The 5,444-nt window shown below is 61.0% G+C and overlaps 1 long non-coding RNA gene across 2 annotated transcripts; it reads right to left on the reverse strand.

The window, feature by feature from the left end:
• Positions 1 to 212: 212 nt before the first annotated feature.
• On the reverse strand, positions 213 to 5,444 carry LOC125919621 (uncharacterized). Of its 2 annotated transcripts, none has more exons than XR_007456847.1 (5): positions 4,105 to 5,444; positions 2,699 to 2,843; positions 1,330 to 1,572; positions 792 to 902; positions 213 to 514 (listed from the first exon to the last, which is right to left on the reverse strand). It is a non-coding gene; the product is annotated as an uncharacterized LOC125919621 (long non-coding RNA). The 2 variants fall into 2 exon arrangements; XR_007456848.1 differs by lacking the exon at positions 4,105 to 5,444 and adding an exon at positions 3,795 to 3,883.

Genomic DNA, 5,444 nt, shown 5'->3' on the forward strand with positions numbered 1-5,444 from the left:
TGGCTTCCTCTCTGGGGCAGGCCAGTCAGGAGGGGTGAGGACTAGAGAGCCTCCCGCCCCCACCTGACCTCAGAAGGGAGGTTCCTCTCCAGTAGACTCCTTCCTCTTCTCTTGCAGACCGTGGCTGTCACTTCCAGTCAGTGCTGCTGACAGGATGGCTTGTAGGAGGAGGTTTTTGGTCTCTAGATCCCTGGCCATAAGGGTTGCCCAGAATCAATTACAGTAATTACTTCTCTAAACTCTGAAAACTCTTCTGACAGCGCTGAGTGCAATCTTCATGATGTATATTTGGAACAGAAGATTTTCAATGACAAGCAAACCTACTCAGTTCTTTTTTTTTTTTTTTTTAAGACTATTTGCTCTGGGCTCATTGCCTTCTGCTGGCTTCATTACATCAATCTGGGGATGGCGGTGAAGGGCAAGTGTACATTTCTTGGGAGGAAGTGTTTTATTCTGCTGTCCAACAGAGGCCTCCTGAGTTCTTAGCGGGACTGAGGCCCACCCTTCAGGCTTTCTGCTCCAGGACAGGAGGGTGAAGGTGAGTGGGGCGGGCAGTGAGACAGGTGGACAGAGGGCACACAGAAGTGGTCTGGCAGCCACAAAGATGGGAAGGGAGGGGGACACGAGGAGGTGGGGAAGCCGAGGCAGGAGGCTTGGGTGGGGCAGGGGTGGAGCTGGCACCCTGGGAGGGAGCAGGTGACCCAGAGGAAGAGGAAGGGGACAGGGAAAGGCCAGAGAGAGAGGACAGAATGGAGGAGGGCAGGGGAGGCCTTGGGGAGGAGGGAGCTCACATGTGACCTGCGGCGTCTCAGCGAGGTCCTGACTCTGGGAGACCAGCGTGTCCCGGGGCTCGAAGGCTCTTCCTTGGGTGTCCACGAAGGGTTCCCAGCAGTGCTCAAACTCTGCAGTGGGGCGGGACGGGGCGGGAGGTGAGCTGGGCCACAGGGGTGGCCACAGCGTGTCTGACTCTCAGGGACAGGCTTTGCCCTTCATAACGGCGCCGCTGCCCTCTGTCCCCCCGGGGACTCCTTTCACCCCCGGGACTCTTTCTTCAGCCTGCAGTCTCGGCCAGCCGGATTCCCCTCCTCTCGGGACACCCCACCCACATCTCTCTTGCACGTCTGCTATTCTCCCGCCCGTTCCGGACTCCTCTCCTGGCCCCAACTCTCTCTTCCAACACGCTCCGCTGTCCCCTGCCGTCCCAGGTCAGCCTGGCCTGTGCAGCCACCAGTGGCTTCCACCAGGGATTCCACTCCTGCCCACGCCTTCGTAGCCAGTCCCCCCAGGCCTCTCCCTGCCCACCGCCCACCCCGGGAGGTCCACACGGACCCGTGGAGGTCATGATGGCGATGCGGGCCCCGGCCCCCCGCAGGAGGCACAACCCATTCTGAAATCCTTCCTCGGTATAGAGGCGGGAGGCGAAGGGGTGCAGGGTCACGTGTCTGTTCTCCAGGACAGAAAGCATCTCCCAGGCCTGGATCCGCTGCAGCCGGCACAACTCTGCGCGGCAGCCCGGCTGACCTCCCCGGGCAGGCCGAGCACAGAGGAGGCAGGAAAGGGTTGTGTCATTTGCTGTGAACGCGGAGGAGGGGGGGGGCCAGCGTGAGGAGGCCGAGGTCCTGGCCTCCAGCACAGAATTAGAGGAGGGCTCCCCTCAGCAGGCAGAGGGCGCGGGGTTTCAGGCAGCATCCAGCGCCCCCAGCGCCCCCAGCGCTCCAAGACCAGCACAGGATGGGGCGTTTGTCCAGCGCCTGGACCCGGGGAGGACTTGGCACCCTGCCCCGCTCACTGTGGTCTGTGCCACTCTGTCCCCGATAGGTCTTCATTTAAATTGTTGCCATTTCACACATCCTGGGATTGGCATGAAGTTTGGCTTTTAAGCTATTGCATTCAAATGGGATTCAACTTGACTACTGAGTTTCTGGAGCCCCGCCAGGTCTGCGCCCAAAGGAGGGGGCTTCTGGATGCTCACCTAGTGGGGAGGGAGGAGGCCGGGTGGGCTTCAGGGTCACTGGCCTGATGCCAGGGAAGTGAGTGCGTCCTCCAGGGAGGGATCCACACCCCCCAACCCCACTCCCACCTGTGGGATACAAAAGGGCTCCCTGTGCAGTGACAAGGGGGGAGGGGCGCCAAGGAGAGAGGCCCCCAGGGTCCATGGGATGAATGTCACTGTGGGGGCTCCCAGGACCATGGAGATTGGTCCAACCTGTCGAGGGAAGGATTATCAACCAGGAACAGGGGGCGACTCAGGTCGGGAGTGCAAGTGCAGATTCTGGGGGGCGTGATGGGTACCCCGACACTGACAGGGCCTCCCCGGGCCATGCTGGCGTGGGGAACAGTGCCCTTGACGGGATCTGCAAGCAGTTGGTGGGGGTCCTACCAGAGCCCCCTGTAATGACGAGTGGGGGCGGGGATCTTTGAGAGCCAACGGGACTCGGGCTCTCTGGCACCACAGGAGGGGAGTGGCTGAGCCCTGGGCTTCGGGTGACAGGGGCTGACGGTGCCAGACCTTGGGCCACTGTGACTGCTTTCCCATGGGTGGCTCCAAGCCAGCGACCACAGTAGGAACAGTCCCACCTGACTCCAGGCCGAGGTGTGGCAGCTGCAGGGACCCCAGGTGACCGCTCTGGGAAACATCTCCCCTGAACGTCCCAGGATTGGGAGGCCCTGCGTGCTGTCGTCAGCCTGGGCCACTCACCTTATCGCACAGGATGTCCTTGTGTTGGCCCAGAGGAACCCCGGGGTCACCGCTGGGGAGCTCCGTCTCGTAGCAGAGGTAGGCCTTATTTGGCCACCACTCAAGGTGGAAGTTTTCCAGGAAGGTGTCCTTGTCCAGCAGGCAACTGCCAACAGGGGGGTGGGGGAGAAGGTCAAAGACCGGGGCCCCCCCTGGAGGAGGGAGTGTCATCTTACTGACATATGTTTGGAACAGAAGAGAGATTTCACATAAGACGTAAAGATGCTTACAGCTTTAGAAACCTAAACTATCTCTTCTGGGCTCATTGCCATTTGCTGGTTTCTTTGGACCCCTTACCTCACACCCCTGACCCCTGCACCCCACATACCGGCCAGACCCACAGAGGACAGGCTTCCACTCGCTTTGCTGGAGCCACCCGGCCTCCCTCTGGGACCCCTTGTGGGGGCTCCAGGGGGGCCAGCCCACTCTGCTCACAGGTGGCCCCCCCCACCCCCGGAGCAGCATGGGACACTCAGACCCTCAGATGGGGCCTCTCTGTCGGCTCGGGTAGGCTCCCATCCCACCTCTTGGCCTCGGTGTCCCATCCCTGTCCCCGCTGACCCACTCCCCTGGGGCCTTTCTCCCTAGACTTCAAGGGTAAGTAACCATTGCCACATAGTGCACCGAGGCCCTACACATGCCTGTGCCGAAAAAGAGAATACCAGAGACCATTTTTCTTAAACAATCATGGGAATTTCTGTTACGAAAATAATGCGTGCCCTTTGCAAAACCGAAATCGTAAAGCCAAAAGAGACTTCCTGGCCCACAGCTCCGAAGGGATTCCCTAGCAGCACGGATGGATTCCCTAGGGGGGCAGAGGAAGCTGAGGAACAGAGGCGTCGGGGATGAGTCCCCGGGTGCCTGGGGAGGCCGGCCGGACAAGCAGACTGGGCATCAGCCCCAGGGGCACGGTGGGCCCAGGACAGGCCAGCAGGAGAGAGGCAGAGAAGAGGAGGAGCCCTCAGAGGCCCGGGAGGAGACCTTGAGGGAGTGGCAGGTCCCCATCAGCCCGGAGCAGGGGCTCAGGAGCAGGGGACATGCAGGGGGCTGGGGTTACCTGTCCCAGGCCCGGGCGCCAGCCTCCATGTCAGTCCCTTCACCGTCTCCGGCTCTCTGTCCGCTGCTTCTCTGCCTGGTCACGGTCTATGCCCACCCCTCGGGGTTTCCTGTAAGGACCTGGGAGCCTTATATGCCATCAGAGCTCCTGGAAGCTGCTGAGTTGGCATCGATGGGCCCCACCCCTTCCTAGACTCAGGCCCCTCATGCCACCCTCACGGGAAGAACTTCTCTGCCAACTGCCATATCCCTAAGTCCTCGGGGGCAAGTTTAGGTTTTGGTTTCTCTGTTCTGACAAAGGCCCTTCCTACCTGGAAGCCTCAAGGAGTGTCCAAGGGCAAAAGAGGTCCGGGGAGGGGAGGGTCTCTCTGGGCAGCAGGGACCAGTGAGGCAGGAGGCGAGAGGACAGGTGTCTGTACCCTGGAGGAAATCCCTGACGCAGGACACGGAGCTCCCGGAGGGCAGGTTTCAGGTGACCCGTCCCTGAGTCCCCTTCAGCAGCCCGTGTGGGCATGGCCTGGCCCAAGCTCCCTGGGCCTGCTGGGCTGAGACACCTGCACGCCCCGCACACGACACGACACCCTCTCTCTGGAGGCAGCAGAGGCCTGGAGACTAGTTTTCCCTGTCCCCGTCTCCCTGAGCCGGGGGGGATGGGGGGGGGGGTGGATACGCTTCGGTAAAGGCCGCAGTCGAGACTAGTGATGAACTCTGGGTCCAGGAGTAGCGCTCAACACCGCTGACATGGCGATGATCTAAAAGCTCGAGGCTACCTCGGTCCCAGGCAAGAAATAAGAAGGAGGCGATCCTGTCCCCTCGGGGGAATGACAGCCCCCCTCTGCCAAGTCTGCCTCTGGAACGCTGAGTGAAAATGTGCAAAGACCCCTACATCCAGCTCGAGATCTCCACCAAAGTGTGTGAGGGTCCAAGAAGGGAAGGAAGGATCTGGGTCCCCCATGAGAGTGGAGGCGTGGTCTCCTGAGCAGGTGCAGGCCATGCAGGACAAAGCCCCTCCCGTCAGGAAAACTGGGAACAGGGTGGGCTGCCCCGGGGGGGAGACAGACTGGAGCCAATGGAGCCCAGGGAGGGTACAGGGCCCGCCCAGCCTGAGTGCCTCTGGGACTCAGGCAATGGAAGGTCCGGTTAGTGTCTGGAATCCGGGCCAGGCTGCTCTGTGTGAGGTCCCAGCTCTGTCGCCCCTGTAGGTGGCCTCCCTTCCCTAGAGCCAGGTGGGAGGTCAGGCTGGAGGTGCCCAGCCCAGGGTTGAGTAGTGTTCCCAGGCTGTGTCGTGTCCCCTTTCCAGCACCTCGGGGTCCCTGTGTCATGGGCAGAACTCTAAGACCAGGGTCCTGGGGAGACAGGGTCCTGGGGAGATGAGGTCTGGGAAGATGGGGGCAGGTCTTCCTGGAACCGGTCCTCCGCCAGCACTGACTGTGGGGACCCTTCCCCAGTGTAAGGCCATCTGTCCTCTACCTGATTGCCCCCGGTGCCCAGAGTGACCGCATCATGGAATTTTTTAGTGACTTGCTCCCGGCGACAGAGGTGGGGCCGCTGTCAGAGTCTAGAAAGCAAAACCAAAGGGCTGATGGGATGATGCGTTTCTTCTAATGACATCCTTTCATTTCCTGTCATGGTGACCGTGCTTCCGGGCGGG

This window comes from Panthera uncia, chromosome B4 (assembly GCF_023721935.1).
Source record: "Panthera uncia isolate 11264 chromosome B4, Puncia_PCG_1.0, whole genome shotgun sequence".
Taxonomy (NCBI): domain Eukaryota; kingdom Metazoa; phylum Chordata; class Mammalia; order Carnivora; family Felidae; genus Panthera; species Panthera uncia.